Here is an 18,961-nt window from a genome sequence, read left to right as displayed (position 1 = left end):
TGGATTTTCATTTAGAAATTATTGAATCCTTAATATCAAGCCCGATTAATTCAAGCCCGTATTATACAAACTACTTAACAAAAGTTACAAAATTGTTTCTCATTGTTTTTTTTTTTTTGTAATTCTTGTATTTCACGACTCATAATAATATCAAGAAGCTGGCTGGTTTGATAAATGTTCGTATTTACGAGTTCTAACGTCAGCGACCTCATTTCTTTTAATCAAAAGGTTCTGATTAGTCTCCGCTTTTGTAGTGAACATCAGCTTGTCTTGTGCTTTCTCTGTACATACGAATAGATAAGACTTACTGAGACAAATTTCCCAAATAATATTCCATAATATGATTGCTATCACTTGATTTGATAGAATCAAGAAAATTAAAATAGTATAATATGTCTAATTATAACATCTTATATATACTATTCTCGTGTCACAATGTTAGTTACCTTACTACTCCGACACGGCTTTACTGATTTTTACCAAATTTTATATGCATATTCAGTAGGTCTGAGAATCGGTACTATCCATTTTTCATCCCCATATATGTTAAGGGTCCACCCCTAAATTTGTTTTTTATTTTTTTGGACGTATTTTTTATGATACAGCATTAAAAAATACATACAATCCTTAATTTTCAACCCTCTACGATCAACCCCCATTTTTTTTCGTGATTTTTATATTATTACTAGCTGATCCGACAGACGTTGATCTGTATATAATAAATAAAATAATGTTTTTATATGAATTTGTCAATAATATATCATAACATCAAAAATTACTTAGTAAAATATGCACCCTGCTGTCGTAATGACATTGTTTCACAGCAGAACTGTCAAACCGTGCGTCAATCAATTCTCTCATAGAAATTATGTATGGACACAACAAAGGAAAAACAAATTTGTTGTTTTTATTTAATTTAGCAGCATTTTCCTATTTATTCACCTTTTGAACCTTCTCTAGACTTCCACAAATAATTCAAGACCAAAATTAGCCAAATCGGTCCAGCCGTTCTCGAGTTTTAGCGAGACTAACGAACAGCAATTCATTTTTATATATATAGATGTTCCATCCACAAATCCGCTATAGGGTTGCAAGTTGGTAATGGTTAGTAAAGTATCAATACTTACAATAATTTTAGTAAGATAAATTTGGTAGGACTGAGAATCGGTTGCATCTACTTTTTACAACCCAAAAAATTTTTTATTACTTTATATAGCAATACAACGTTTGCTGGGTCAGCTAGTTGTTTATAATAAGTAATTAAGCGCAGTTAATGAATTTTAACCAAGTTTCGTACTAAAGTGATTTGCGTGTGTCATATTTAAAAAAATCACTAGGTACTTTGATTTTTTTTAAAGTTTACAATGTGATTTAATGATTTAAATAGAATCAATAGTGCCAAAATTGTAATTATCAACTTTATGCATACGTAATAACTTCCAAATTAGATCAGTTAGAAATACGTGAGTTTTTGCATTTTATGCAGCTCGTCAAGACGATGTTCGCGCAGTTATTAACTGAACTTAATGATTTTTTGCCATTAGTGAGTTCTTGCATCAAACCGATAATATGACGGACGTAAGTTTCTTCTTTACTATTTGCTTGTCACAGTGTTATACGTTCCTTAAAATATGTTCGAGGACGGTGAAAGCTAGGGGTCTAATCTCTTTCTCCGAAACGAAACTTCGTAAACGAACGAAATTTAAACGAAGTTTCGATAGTGACCCTACTCTATTTTGTGTTCGGACACATCGACGAAGTTCGGAACCATAGACAATATTCTTGAACGAATGGTGAACTGTAATGAACATTATTTTAATCCAACTAATTTGAATAGTTCTATTTCATGCCAACGTTGGGTAGCAACTAATGACAACCAAACGCATCTGTATTAGAGACGCAATGTAAACTTGTCAAATAAGTACTTCAGTAGGTCTACTCTAATTCAACGAAAAACGATGTTTCCTACTACGGTACCATTCGTTAAGAAGTTTCGTCCTGAACGTCATTTCTTGACATTTCGAATTTATACGCCTACTCTAATTCATTTACCGAACGAATATGAAGATGACAGCTGTTTAAATTAAAAGGTATAGCTTCATCATCGTATATCCACCCATTTGAAAAGTGTTATGTTTAAAAGGATGGCTATATGTAGAAACATTATTTTTTGTGAAAAAAACAGGTATATAACTGATATTTACTTGAAACTTTCTGCTAAAGATGATTTAGAGTAGACCTACATGTCCATTTTCGTGAACGGGCACTCCTTGTAGTGCCTGGAAGATCCATTGTCAAGGGGAACTAAATCTACTTCACATTTTTAAAATTAATCTTATGTATTAAAGTTATTGTTAATGTAATGATCGCTAACACCTTATTGTGGATTTATTCTGTTTCTATTGCTGTATCATTTGCACTTAATACGCTTTTGGTTTCTTTTATTAAAGGCATAAAAGGCATTTATTTTCTCAAAATTGATTCCCTTAGAATTCTTTTTGATGTCATTTCAAATAACTACTAGATACTACTACCGCTTTGGAAACAAATGGCGCTCTGAGAGAGAAGAAGCGGCGCAATAAACTATCCCGGCATTCTTTATTTGCGCTCTTTTCAATAAAAATATACAATATTGTGCAGTCATTTCTATCGCTATAAAATAATCATAAAATAGTCCCAGGCTGTCCGATCATTTAGATATTCAGCAGTGGAGTAATAGGATTTACGACAGAGCCATTTTTTTAATAAAACATTTAAATTTATTTACAGATAATGCCTGAACAGTGGCTGGGACTTTATTATAGAAGTGTATACATTTACCCTTAAAGCTATTATGTATTAATTAACATTATTGAAGTGAAAACTTTCTTAGCGGCGTTGAGCACTTTTATTGGGATTAGTATAAAATGTTAAACTCGCGTCAGGACACGTGGCCCAGGTTCCACAAATAATAATTCATATTATGACTTTATAACACCAGTCAATTAAAGTAAAGTCGTTTACTTGTTAAGAGATATGCACTTAACATATTATATTTTTTTTTAAATACTTTAAGAAGAAAGTAATTTTATATAAGGGATGAGATATGTAAAACAATTTGAATATAACGAAAATGACTATGCTAATAACATCGTATGACTGAAGTGAAAATCTCATAAAGAACAACACGAAATAATAAAAAAAATGACATCAAAAAGAATTCTAAAGGAATCAATTTTGAGAAAATACGAGTAAATGCCTTTAAATAAACCATGCTCACAGAGCGGACGTTACCTGAACTGACACTGGTTTCTCACTCTTTTTCACATATTTTTATGAAAATAAGGGAAGAGACAAGCACGACGTACTTCTGATGCTAATACGCCCCGCAAACAGTGCCGTTCAGGATTTTTAAAAATCCCCAAATATTCTTAGCTGCACTACAGATATAAGATATTGAGTTTCATTTGCCCAGTAATTTTACTAGCTATGACGCCCTTCAGACTGAAATGAAATACAGCAATGTTTACACAATACTGCTTCACAGTAGAAATAGGCGCAGTTTAAATATTTCTATATCTACTCAACCTTTTCCGAAGTGATGGTAAATGATAGATTTTATCACTATTGTATTATAACTACATTCGTAAGTCTATTTTTTGACCTAAATTTATAAATTGATATTGATTTTTTTAGTTATTTGTCTGTCGTTGCGTGTAATATGTTCAGGTGGTGTGGCAATTACTGACTCTTGGTTATCAAACACAGCATCGTATGAATAACCATAACAAACGTATTTCTATCCTTTTATATATTGGCGGCCATATAGCCCAGTGGTTAGTGACCCTGTCAACTTGACAAGAGGTCCCGGGTTCGAATCCTGGTAGGTGCAGAAATTTATATGATGAATATCGATATTTGTTTTCAAGTCATGGATGTTTTTAAGTATTTATGTATTTTTAAGTAAGTATATTGTATTAAATATATCGTTGTCTTATACCCATAGTATAGGCTATGCCTAGTTTGAGGCAAGATAATTTGTGTAAAACTGTGACAATATTATATTATACTAGCTGACCCGACAGACGTTGTTCTGTATATAATAAATAAAATAATGTTTTTATATGAATTTGTCAATAATATATCATAACATCAAAAATTACTTCGTAAAATATGCACCCTGCTGTCGTAATGAAATTGTTTCACAGCAGAACTGTAAAACCGTGCGTCAATAAATTCTCTCATAGAAATTATGTATGGACACATCAAAAGAAAAACAAATTTGTTGTTTTTATTTAATTTAGCAGCATTTTCCTATTTATTCATCTTTTAAACCTTCTCTGGACTTCCACAAATAATTCAAGACCTAAATTTGCCAAATTGGTCCAGCCGTTCTCGAGTTTTAGCGAGACTAACGAACAGCAATTCATCTTTATATATATAGACTAGCTGACCCAGCAAACGTTGTATTGCCGATATTAAAATCGCGATACAAAAGTAACTGTTGATCGTAGATGGGTGAAAATTTGAAGTTGTATGTATTTTTTAATGCTTACTCATAATCAAACAAATTAAAAAAAGAAATGTCAAAAAAATTAAAAAAAAAATTCGTGTGGACCACCCTTAACATTTAGGGGGATGAAAAATAGATGTTGTCCGATTCTCAGACCTACCCAATATGCACTCAAAATTTCATGAGAATACGACGTTGTATTCAACGTTTGCTGGGTCAGCTAGTATATTTATATAAAAGAGAATGTATGTTTGTATGTTCCCTAATAACTCCTAAACTATTCGACTGCTCTCAATGAAATCTTTTGTAATAGACTCGTTGAAGCTCAAGGAAGGTTTACATATATAATTTGTCGTGTCACGATCCCACCCACGCACTCACCCACGCATTTACCATATCTCTCGAACCGTTTATTGACAGAACAACATCTGCCGGGTCAGCTAGCTGTACATATGTTTATTATTGATATTTCACATTATACATAAAATTGAGTTGTAAATATGAAAATATATATTTTTCGCGAAACAATTTCCAAATGTATGTCTATGTAAGTGTATATAGTCAAATGAAAATGCGTTTTTATGGCCATCTTAATTCAGCAGCCTGAAGAAAAATATGAACCTGTCGAAGACAGAGTACCTATTATCGCCCGAGATTTAACCTCGAAATTTGATCCAATAAAAATTGAAATTTTCTTTACGAAATTTTCGTTTTTGTAAGAATCTTTTTTAAATTACAAAAACCTCAATTAGTATTTGAAACCATTGCAAACATCAGAAATCTCTTTTTTTCAGTAAATTGTTTATAACTTTTGAGAGCGGAGGGATTTTTTTAAATCATCTTTCCGAGACGGCTGTGTTTTTACATAAAAGTACCAAAAATTGCTCGTAAAAAGAAAGAAAAAACAGATTAATGATGTAAAAAATTACAATATCTATTAAGTATAGTAGTATGATTGTTGCATCACTTTACATATTATATTGTCATTGAAATGATTTGCATTTTCGATGAAAATGTAAATCTTGATATAAAAGAGTGGCAATGAGTTTCTTGCTACTTCTTCTCATTATCTCAACCTTTTACAAAGTACCGGTAGATTCAATAAGAAAAAATATTTTTTTGACTTTCATAAGTGTTGACCTACATGAATAAAGTAATTGATTTGATTTGATTTAAATACACTAATAGTATTCAAATAAATAACTATGTATATTTAAATTAAACACATGTACTCTAAAATAGCACAACTTAAGCATGGACTCAAGCACATTTCAAATTATTTCTATCCTAGTTAGTGCGAAGTAAAATCACTCCAGTAAACTAGACATCCTCGAGGACTGTTAAAGTGCTTCTTATGCGTTTCTTGAACCCTTCGCGTATTTTCTAATTGAATGGATTTGAATTGCAGAATAGAGACTGAAACAGGAATTCCTACTTTAATTTTAAAATATTTTGATTTGAAATGTTTAAGAGAGACTTGTTTTTTCAAAGGAGAATTGAATATCTTTTAATAAAGATTTTACAGCGAACCTATAACTATATCTGCGATTAAATGAAAACGTTAAATATTAATTAATTTTTAAGATGGGTTTGATGGACCAGGTATAGAAAGTATTTGAAAAGATGAATCTCCAAAAATCCATATTCTGCGTGGAGTGGGAGTATATGTACATGAATGAGTGCTTTTTACATATTAAATATTGTCACAGCCAGCATATATCTAAAGCATTGTGTATTTATAATGCTTACCAAAGTTCGCCAATATGTCGTTATTTGAAAACAGTTCATAATTTTTTAAGGATACATTACATTAATTTAGACAACGTTATTTAAGTATAATAATAATAATATTGACACACTTTTTACACAAATTATCTTGCCCCAAATTAAGCATATATAGCCTGTGTTATCGGTTGCAAGACAACGATATATTTAATACAATATACTTTCTTAAACATTCATAAATACATTTAAACATCCATGACTCATCATTCATCATATAAATGCGTGCACCTACCGGGATTCGAACACAGGACCTCTAGCTTAGTAGGTAGGGTCGCTAACCACTCGGCTATACAGGTCGTCAAGAATATTATTCATCAATTAAAAACTGTTCCCATTAAAAGCTTACTCGTAATATCGTCATCTGTGGTTTATCTGAAATACTTAATCTTGTTTTATACATAGTTAAAAAGTAATACAAAATCTTAAACGAAAATGTATTAATTATTTATCTGTATTTACTTTCTTAATAATAGCTATCACCTATCTATCTGTGCAAGAAATTTAAGACCAAATAACGATCTGTGGAAAAATTTTTAACAATAGAAATGTATTAATTATTCATTATAAATGGAATGCATGTAACAATAGAGCGTCACAATCTTCTGGATTCAATTCAGCAGAATAGCATTGTAGTTGACAGTTGCAATTCTAACCAACAGACTAATCTGAACTCCGATACAATATTACGTATTGCCAGAAACCATCTCTAACCTAAATCAAATAGTCCGTCCGTACGTCCGGACTACACTGTCCAATCAGATACCTATAGCAAATTTTGTACGATTATATTTTCTACTAGCTGACCCAGCAAACTTTGTATTGCCATATAAAGTAATTAAAAAAAATCTATAACAAACATTTTTGAGGCATAAAAAACGTACCACCGATTCTCAGACGTACCAAAAATATCGTACTACAATTATTGTATTCGATTGCTACCTTGCAACCCTAAAGCGGTTTTGTGAATGGAACAGATTACAGTAAAAATAGTAGAACTATTTTCGATTCGATTTATCGATCGTAGAAGGGCGAAAATTTGAAGTTTTATGTATTTTTTAATGCAAATAAAATAAAAACAAAAGATTATGTCCAAAAATTAAAAAAAAATGTTAAGGGTGAACAACCCTTATCACTTTGGGGTACGAAAAACAGGTAGAAGCCGATTCTCAGACCTACTGAATATGAATATAAAATTTGGTAAAAAGCAGTTAAGCCGTTTCGGAGGAGTAATGTAACTAATATTGTGACACGAGAATTTTGTATATAAAATTAGCTGACCCAGCAAACGTTGTATTGCCGATATTAAAATTCGCGATACAAAAGAAACTATTGATCGTAGATGGGTGAAAATTTGAAGTTGTATGTATTTTTTAATGCCGACTTATAATCAAACAAATTTAAATAAAATGTCAATAAAACTAAAAAAAAAATTGGCGTGGACCACCCTTAACATTTAGGGAGATGAAAAATAGATGTTGTCCGATTCTCAGACCTACTCAATATGCACTAAAAATTTCATGAGAATCGGTCAAGCCGTTTCGGAGGAGTTCAAAGTTTTACACCATGACACGAGAATTTTATATATTAGATATCACTAGCTGACCCAACAGGCACTGTTCTGTCAATAAAAAAAAAATGAAGTATTCGGGAATAATGTAATTAACAACCACCGAAAATGATATGTTTAATATCGTATTTGTGTAAAGAGCTTTTATATAACCGCCTTATAACCAACTTTTTAAAGTATTAAAATGGATATAATATGATATCCTTAAGAGATAGACATATGCTCTCTCGGACTTTTCTGTAGGTCTATATAAGATACACAATTCTATAATATGTTATTTTGTTATATTTCAAAGTACTGTTTTCATTAAAAGCTCCCAGGTGACTAATTTTTTTCCGATACCTCCAACAAATATCGTTAATAGATACAAAAACTTAACAAATTATATACTAAAACCTTCCTCGAGAACCACGCTATCTATTAGTGAAAACAGCATGAGAATCGGTGCTGTACTTTTTGAGTTCATCGCGAACAGACAGACAGATGCGACGGAAAACTTTGCTTTTTGAATATAATATAATAATATAATATTGACACACTTTTACACAAATTGTCTTGCCCCAAATTAAGCATATAGCCTGTGTTATGGGTTGCAAGACAACGATATATTTAATACAATATACTTACTTAAACATACATAAATACATATAAACATACATAAATACATTGTGAACATACATTAATACATATAAACATTCATGACTCGGAAACAAACATCAATATTCAACATATAAATGCTTGCACCTACCGGGATTCGAACCCGGGACCTCTAGCATAGTAGGTAGGATCGCTAACCACTCGGCTATACAGGTCTATATAATATGTAGTTATTTAGAATACGATTATTCCTTGCTTTCCCTTTCAAAATAATATAAAGATTGTGGCTTTACCTTGAGTACTAGAAAGCTGTAGTTGTGTATAAATATAATTAATACGAAGAATGAGTGTTGTAGAAAAATAAAAGTAGTTAAAAAAAAAACTAAAAAACACGCTTTGGTTGAAAAGATAATGGTTGAAATTTAAAATTACCATCAATTCGTGCCTTCGATAATTATGTTAATTAATAAAAATCTTATTTTGCAAATTGAAAATTGCAATAATTTTATCAAATTAATGTATTGTCATCGGTCCTCGATAAATCTATGAAGTTTGAACGAAATCTGGCCGTTTAAAGTGGGTCAAAATCGCGCCCAAATGAGTTGGTTACAAACAAACATACATACAGGTGAAGCTAATAAAAAGCGTGTAAAATTCAATGGTATTTAATATCAATGAAATTTCTTTAGGCAGATTGAGGACTTTTAATACAGGCATAAAGGGCGGAACATTAGCGACACGACGAAAAGATTAATGATGTAAATGACATAGAGTAGGCAAAATGATAAAATATTTTATGTGTTTAAAATTTTATCAATGACCGCTCCATGTACTTAGTGTCTGCGTATATTAGAATGTCTCTGCTGTCTCGCATTTGATATAAATTTGAAAATTGAATGAAAATCCTTCAGTCATTCGTTTCTTACTGTTATAAGCACTTATTGTTTTATCACTTTTTGAATGTAAGTCTTATAATTATAATATTTAAAAAAAAAAAAATTCCCTCACTTCTGAGATTAATTCAATTCAATTTGTAACCAAAACTTATGAACTATGCGGGACTGGAACCCGTGACTTCTCGGGTTGAGCAGGTTATCAACTGTAAAGTAGTAAACCACTGTAAATGAAGCCACAACCTGAGAGTTGAACAAGACATACAAGATTTATGAACCATACGTCACTCAAAGGGCTCACTGGCTCAGTGGTAGAGCGCTCGGACGGAATCCGACAGGTCGCGGGTTCGAATTCCGCATCGTTCATAAATTTTGGTTACAAATTTAATTTAATGATGATATTGTCGGATGAATTTGATGTTGAAAATTCAATTGATTGTATTTTTTAACATTTATGCAGATAATAATCATACATTTCATGTGATACAGCACAATAAAAAAAAAATACTACCATATCAATTCTAATAAAAAAAAGTTAAAAGAAATAAACCATAAAAACGCAAAAATATTGTTTACTATAACCACAGAACAGGTAAAATACATTTCAATTCTCTTTAAACTGTCCTGTGACTATAACAATAGTAAACTAAGATCTTTTAACTTCTGAAATACATTCTTACGACTGACAGTTTAAAGGTATTTTGTATACCGGCCAACGAAGTGAGAAGTGGATTTTCAACAGTTTATACCCGTGTATTTGTACAAAATAAATGACGAATTTTCGACCAGCATTCGAAATCATTATGCAATAGGGGTAACTGTATTATTATGAGTTTGAGTAAATAATATATTTAGAGTAACTAATATTATTTTAAATTTTTAATAAGATCCAGATACTGGAAGGAAGAAGTACCCATATTATGCCCGTTCAAAAATTATATTAAAAAGAAGTTATATTATTGTTTATTTATTAATTCTTCTCCAATATTTTTTTCGTAAATAAGGGCGACCATCTTGGACTTCACAAATAATCCCAAAGTATATATTTAGCAATTCCGAGAACCTTGGAAATGATTCTCAATCCTTCGATAGCTTTCTTTCATCGTCATTCGTTATAATATGTGGATCCGCCCTAAAATTGATATTGAAACGGAAACGCCTAGAAATTTCGGTAAAAACCTATCCTACTATTACCTTTCCCTATTATATTCTATTATTACTATTCTCTTACAGCGTGTGTCTACAATTTCATAATGATTGCTTGTTTAAATTACTAACGAAGTAACACTTAATTTTATTTCCTCGCAGATAGTGTGCAACGTAGAGTCACCTCTGAAATAAAACCTGTCTCCCCTCCCTTCCCGTGAATCCCTCACTTCACTCAGGACATTACATAATGCCGTAGCTTCCCTCAGGAGTTAAAATCAAAGTCCTTCGCTACGTTCAGGATTCAATTCAATACTTGGAGCACTCTTCACGATTCAATATGACGCCCATGGAGTGATAAAATACTTTCCTCTTTAACTGTGCTATAAATAAACGCGAATTAAAGTTTTTTTTTATGGAATAGGAGGACAAACGAGCGTACGGTTAACCACGGTTAAGTGATCACCGCAGCCCACAATCTCTTGCAACACCAGAGGAATCACAGGAGCGTTGCCGGCATTTAAGGAAGGTGTACGCGCTTTTTTTGAAGGTACCCATGTCGTATCGTCCCGGAAACACCGCACAAGGAAGCTCATTCCACAGCTTTGTAGTACGTGGAAGAAAGCTCCTTTGAAAACCGCACTGTGGAGTACCTCCACACATCCAGATGGTGGGGATGATATCCTAACTTGTGGCGTGTCGTGCGAAGGTGGAAAAGTCATTCCAATTGTAAAACTTTTTTCTTTATTTTACCTTTGTCACTACAGAATTACATTACAGGGAGTAATAATTTTAAACTTGGAGTAACTTAACATTGCTTTTATGAATAGGACAGTTACGACGTCTCTCGAACGACGTCACTAATAAATAACGACGTGTAAAATGGATATTATCTTTTTCTATTACAAAACAGTTTTTTAGCCTGTGTTTTATTAAAACGTCGTTAAACACAACATAAACTTAAATGTACAGGAACAATTAAAACGGAACGGAAAGCAATTTTTGTCAGCTGTCATCATATAATCTAAATCTTGCATAATATGAATATAATATATCCGTTAGACACACATTAAACAAGCTTCGACTAGTGTTTAAATATAGGCAATGTCTAAAGATTGTTGGACGCTATACAGCAGAAAGACACAGATTTGTAATAGAACTTTTTTAAAGTGGGTGTTCAACACATTTTTAATTTTTTTGTAATAACACAGCATCTAATTTACTATTTCATTTTCTAACAAGTATTTTTATGGCTGGATTAAATGCCGGAATAACTCAGACATGTTGATTGTTACAGTTTAATGATATCTATACAAGCTTTCACCTGCGACTCTGTCCGCGTTGAATAGTTATTTTGGGCAGATTTTTTCATTTTTTCAAGCTCTCGTCTATCTCTATACCAAATTTCATCAAAATCAGTTCAGTGGTTGGCGTGAAAGCGTAACAAACAAACATACTTAATTAATTTTTAATTTACCAGTGGGAGGCTCCTTTGCACAGGAAGGTGGCTAGATTATGGGTACCACCACGGCGCCTATTTCTGCCGTGAAGCAGTAATGTGTAAGCATTACTGTGTTTCGGTCTGAAGGGCGCCGCAGCTAGTGAAATTACTGGGCAAATGAGGCTTAACATCTTCTTCGTCTCTCAGTATTTTTGGGTTTTTTGAGGATCCTTAGCGGCACTGCATTGTAATGGGCATGGCGTATCAATTACCATCAGCTGAACGTCCTGCTCGTCTCGTCCCTTATTATCATAATAAAAACATACATTCACATTTGTAATATTAGTACGGATGTAGTAGAGTGCTCATCTGATACTAAATGACCAACTTCTATGCTTTTATGCATCAGATAATGAAGACCATGAATTTGTACAGAACGTTTATAAAATTCTAATCCTTCTCCATCATTACAAGCCTCATGAAGTTGCGATAAATCCATTCGATTTCAAATTGAATCGTCAATTTTATATTTAGAGCTTTATATTTAGGCTTTGAGCTAGATTTTAATATAATACTAACTGACCCGACAGACTCTGTTTCTTTCTGTCAATAGAAAAAAAAAATATAATATATATATATATATATATATATATATATATATATATATCTTAATATATATAAATTACGTGACACGTTGTTTGTCCGCGATGGACAAACAACGTGTCACGTTTTTTGTCACGTTCAAACACGGGCATATTTGTGAAAACAGCTTTCACATTACCGATTGTATGTAATTGCTAATTCTAAAAGTATTAAAATGGATATAGTACCTATGTTATCCTTAAGAGATGGCCATCTGCCATTGCGGACTTTTCTGTAGAACTATGAAATATACACTATTCCACCACACATTATATTGTTACAGTAAATTTTGCCAAAAACCAGGGCAATAAATGGCGCTAAACTTCATACTGACAACTATGACGAATACTATCTTTGACTCATTTCATCTGCAGTTTCATGTATAGTATATTATAGTTGGAATTCATTATTATCGTAACTGTTGTTTAAAAAAAACTAAATACCATCGTTATTGAAATAAAACCTAGGGAATATTACATTTCTGTATTTTTATACTAATTATAGTAGTAAGCTATAAGATATTATAATATATTCTAATGTTACAAATACATGAGTAAAACACATAACAAAGTATAAAACTTCCTGTTAGTTCAGTTACAAATCTACATTTACGATCGCATTGATTCAACAAACATTTTAGATCATCGTTCAAAACTTTTTTGCTTGAAACTCAATCTCAGCAAAAGGACTAACTAATAACTCGGCGATTGGGTAACTGATACAGCATCGCAAAGCTCAAACAATTAGGAGAAAATCGGCAGAGAGCACGACGGGCGATTTGAGCGAAAAGTTCGAGACGATCGAAAATTTGCTGGAATTTGTACCCTTGCTACTGCTCACTAAACATAGATAAATTACTCTCAAAAAATAACAGTAAGTACTTTATTATTTTTAAAGCGACGTTTTTATTTTAAATGGCTTATGCTTGTCGAAGTAAGATAGTATATTTTGTTATTTCTATATACTCTTTTTAGGGTTCCTAAGCCAAATGGCATAAAACGGAACCCTTGTAGATTCGTCATGTCTGTTTAAGTATATCACAGCCACTTTTTTCCAAAACTATAAGAACTATACAGGACAGCTTTAAAAATGATATTGAGGTTATGGAAACATCCACCGATGAAGGTAGACCAAGATTTTTTGCCTTTTCGATTTAAATAACTTAACATAATTTTCCTTTTTTAATTAACTTTTATTTTATGTTACTTGCTGCTACGGAACCCTTCATGGGCTAGTCCGACTTGCACTTGGCCGCTTTTTTGATGAAATATTTGTATTTGTAAGAGAAAGATAATAAAGTATATTTGAGTGGGTCTTTGGTTTGGTTTCGAGTTACAGTTGGATTCAGTAGGTAACGCTCAGTGAGACTATGAAAGAATTCACATACATTCCTTTTGCAACGACCTATATGTAAAGGAGTTTATTAATTTTGTTGTTAGGAGCTGAGAGAATGTATGTATTTTGATATAAATTTTAGAAGATTTTTGTTGTATGGAAACCGTATAAATTCTGCGTTTATGCATCATTTGGGGTTTGTCAATTATTTTTGAATGTTGCATTATGATTATGTTAACACGCTTTTTATAAGCTTCACCTGTATGTATGTTTGTTTGTAACCGACTCATTTGGGCACGATTTTGACCCACATTAAACGACCAAATTTCGTTCAAACTTCATAAATTTATCGAGGACTGATGACAATACATTAATTTGATAAAATTATGCCATTTTGCAATTTGCAAACTGAGATTTTTGTTAATTTATACAATTTTCATCTATCGTCGATAAGGCAGCTCTTCTTCGTTGGATTACTCTTGACAGAGCAGTCGTGGTCACGTCGAACGACGAACGATTCTATGCCAGTTATCCCTGACTGTTGCTTCTCTGGCACAGGTGTTGAGGGGAGTGTCCTCTTACCTACTGCCGTTAACCCTTCCCTGAACAACATGTCCGAAGTATCTGATGACTATAGCAGAGGCTTTCATCCATAGATGAAAGCCTTTCTTTCTTGAGTTCTTCAAGTATCGAGACGTTTGTGCGGCGTTGTGTCCAAGATACTCGTAGCATTCGTCTCCAACACCACATTTCTAGTGCGACAAACCTTTTTCTCGCTCGTTCTTTGACTGTCCATGTTTCGGTACCATATAGTAGTATAGGAAACACTAGAGATCTCTGATTAGACAGCAATCGGTGTTAATTTTAAATTTCAACCATTATCTTTAGCCGATTTATTTAATTTTAGTATATTTTCGGAGAGATTTTTTTTCTGGTTGGCGTGCTTTTTAGTTTTTTTGAACTATTATAATATAATATTTATTTATATAATATAAATTTTATCACGGTTTGTACTCCATAACTGATAAAGTGAGTCAGTAGAGAAAATTATCGGTTTTGAAAGCGCTTACCGTTATTTTGAACGGAGATAAAAAAATGGCGTCATCCATTTCCAATGATTCAGACTGGGGTGATCATGTTTAAAATTAAATAATTACACATTTGGAAGTAAAAAAAAATAGGTTATTGTGGTACGAAGATATTATATGCTTTCATACTTAACTATATAGCCGAGTGGTTAGCGACCCTACCTACTAAGCTAGAGGTCCCGGGTTCCCCCCATAGGTGCAAGTATTTATATGATGAATATGAATGTTTGTTTCCGAGTAATGGATTTTTATAATTATGTTTTTATGTATGTTTAAGTAAGTATATTGTATTAAATATATCGTTGTCTTGCAACCCATAACACAAGCTATGCCTAATTTGGGGCAAGATAATTTGTATAAAAGTGTGTCAATATATCATTATTATTGTAATCAATATCTTATTAATATCGAAATATATTTATATCCGCTTAAAGTAGTAAAAATTATGCTTTCTACATAATAGATAAAGGTTTTTTTATGTTGATTTTTCAATGTTTTTTTAGAATTCAAGTGAATATTGAATGAGTCCTGTTGTTGAACAAGTGTAAATGCCACAAAATTATTACATAATAATTGTTACTGGTTGCATCATAAGTTTCGCAATCATTTTGTTGATAAAATAATGTCGCGAAATACATAATTAATATAAGTAAGTACAACAATTAGTCTGACTTAATTATTGTTCAAATTAAAAAACTAACAACCTTACTTTTAAATGTAACGTAAAGTTACACTAAGTTTAAAATTATTTCTCCTGTCATGTAATTCTGTAGTGACAAAGGTAAGAAATGGACAAAAAGTTTTAAACTTGGAATAACTTAACTTCGCGTTTATAAGTAACACAGTTAAAATGATATAATAATGAATTCAAATTGTGAGCGTGTTAATTATGTTAAAAACTTCTATAACTAATAAAAGTATTATAATTAGTCTGGCCATAAATATTTTTCAAACCAAAAAAACTTAAGATGATTTTTTTTCAACTAATATTACTTTTTATGATTTTTTGTTTACAATACTATGACTATATAAAATTAAAACTATCATTACGTGGAAGCGTACCAAGAATACTTGGCAGCATTACCGCGTTGGATAGCCAGGCTGATCCGTTGACCGAAATAGCTGCCAGCGCTTGGGTTTCCAGTAGCCTTATTGAGGCGCGAAGATAATATTTTAACATTCTCCGCGCCTCTGATCCCACGGGCCAAGTGTCTCGACACCAAACGGCACAAAGATGTATGATTCTAAATTATTGAATTAAAATATGGAACGAGTGTATTATGTTAGAAACTTCGATTAATTCCCACCATTTATTATTTTTTCCGAGGTTTAAATTCAATATAAGTAATAGAACGGGATGTTAATGAAAACAGACTTTCTGTGATTACCTTGTACAAAGTGGGTATGTAGCCCTAAGTCATATTCAAGACTTGCCAACCCTACTATATAATAATGTATCCTCCTGTATTAGATGCCCGACTACTATATTTCTGAAGAAAAATATATAGCTATGACTGTACAATATTGTATATTTTTATTGGAAAGAGCGCAAAAAAAGAATGCTGGGAGAGTTTCGAGTGCCGCTTCTTCTCTGTTCTGACAGCGCCAATTGTTTCCGAAGCGGTAGTAGTATCTAGTAGTTATTAGAAATGACATCAAAAAGAATTCTAAAGGAATCAATTTTGAGAAAATAAATGCTTTTATGCCTTTTAGCAGGTCAAAACTACTATATTACAATGGCATCAAACTCAAAATTATAATGTTTGAGCGCAATAGAGCCAGTCTAAGATTAGTTAAAGCTGAGCTAATGGTATTTTGTAATTTAAGTTTATTTGCAAAAACAGCTATGAGGCATTCCTTAAAAATTAAAACTTATTAATAAAGGCTCAAAGTAACAACAAATATTCATTTAAGAAATAAAATAGGTACCTATCTTGGAAACTACTATTATTTTTTCATCATTTCGATATCTACTATATTTTTGCAAGTAATAATTTTATTACTACTGTTTTTGACCGACAAAGAGTTGGCATCCCTATATGTAAACATTATGTTATAATAATATACTCCACCTAGTAATCTCTTACCGTGACAGTTGGGTCAAGTGATTGGTCTAAGAATGACGTATTCTGACTAATCAGTTGCAATAAGGTCCTAAAGAATCATTGAGAGCAAAATTTAAAGAAATTAACATCTTGACTATTGCCTCTCAATATATTCTTGATAATGCAACGTATGTACATAGGCACATAAGTGAATTTGCTAGAAACTGTCATAACCATAATGTTAACACCAGGAACTTACATAAACGTATAATGCCTACTACTCAGCTAAGTCGAGTTAGTCAGTGTTTTTTTTGGGGCAATGTATATGATCCCAGAAAATGTTCAAAACAAAAGTAATACGATATTCAACACTCAAAAGAAAAAAAACGTTTGTGTGGTAAAGGTTACTATAACATAAACGACTTTCTTGATGATACCACAGATTGGGAATGAAGCGACCACCCTCCGACTATTAAATGTTAAGTTTGATTGTACGATATAACTTCGTAAAGATATTTTTATGGAAAAAAAGCACGCTGAGAATGATGAAGGAATGGGTGGTTGTTTTTGACTTTAAATAAGTGTTCACATCCTATTTTGAATAAAAATATTTGAATTTGATTGGCTGTTCCCTATTTCTGAGTGAAATGACAACAGCGATTATATGGTGAGCTATAAGTATGAAATATATTATAATATCGGAACGTTTTTGTTTTTATGGAAAAGGAGGACAAACGAGCGTATGGTCACCTGGTGTTAAGTGATCACCGCCGCCCACATTCTCTTGCAACACCAGAGGAATCACGGGAGCGCTGCCGGTTTTTAAGGAAGGTGTAAGCGCTTTTTTTGAAAACACCCATGTCGTATCGTCCCGGAAACACCGCGTTTCTACTTCTTCTTCTAGCAAATCTACACCCCTTATACTTTTATAGTCGATTTTTACGACATGAACTACTCTAAACGACACATCGATATCGAGTCGCTAGAGAAATATTATCTAGAATAAGCAGTGACTAAATTTCCCATGGAAACAGTGCTCACACAGCTTAAAAGCCTGCATTTAAGCCTCAATAATTTGGAATAGAATTCATTCTTATTTATTGTTAAGATAAATAAATGCATATGAATTATATAAAGATAACAATACGTCATAAAAAATAAATAATATTTTATTTGTGGCCGAACTTGTATTACTTGTAAACAAAACATAAGATATAATACGAAATGTTCACAGATTTATTAATGCAATATAAAAAACCGATTAAATATTTTCTGGTAAAACTTACTCAAGCAATCCTCGAACAAAATCAAAATAAATTACACTTATTCAACTCAAGCCACTCCAAAACTTAAAGCGAGCGATAAAAGTAAAACTGAAGTGTGAATTATTTCACCGTATCACCATTTAGTGGAAATAACAATAACGACCTGTTGAAAACTCCGGTATTTTATCCCACTCTCGCACACTGTATGTTGTATGTTGATCTCACTCGGGGCTCGCGACGGAGCGGTAGAGGCGACCTCGCGAGACGACTCTACGGAACCAACTGAACCGCCGATCTATAAGGGTGGTTGTCCCGCCCTCTGAGTACGAGTCCTGAATAAGTAGGACGGCAGAAAGCACCAAGCTAACACCTGCTACAGCGACGGATACGTCCGAGCTCAATTATAGGTGTAAGGACAATACGATGAAGGAGAAACTGATTTCACAGAAAATAATGGGTTTTGTGTGGACATTGAAATGATTAATGATTATTATTTAGTTGCATTAGTATACTGTAGGAGTCCTTTACACAGGATGCTGGCTAGATTATGGGTTACAACGGCTCCTATTTGTGACGTGAAGCAGTAATGTGTAAGCATTACTGTGTTTCCGTCTGAAGGGCGCCGTAGCTAGTGAAATTACTGGGCAAATGAAACTTAATAACAT

General features: G+C 32.5%; 1 protein-coding gene across 1 annotated transcript in view; it reads right to left on the bottom strand.

The window, feature by feature from the left end:
- The window catches only part of LOC126971670 (uncharacterized), a 110,313-nt gene extending 91,854 nt beyond the window's left edge, over positions 1–18,459 (bottom strand). Inside the window, exon 1 of the mRNA XM_050818058.1 lies at positions 18,318–18,459. The gene's annotated coding sequence lies outside the window, so the exon portion shown is untranslated. The remainder of the gene's footprint in view (positions 1–18,317) is intronic.
- Between the last annotated feature and the right edge of the window lie 502 nt (positions 18,460–18,961).

Source organism: Leptidea sinapis, chromosome 24, assembly GCF_905404315.1.
Source record: "Leptidea sinapis chromosome 24, ilLepSina1.1, whole genome shotgun sequence".
NCBI classification, from domain to species: Eukaryota; Metazoa; Arthropoda; class Insecta; order Lepidoptera; family Pieridae; genus Leptidea; species Leptidea sinapis.
This window is presented reverse-complemented; position numbering and strand designations above follow the sequence as displayed.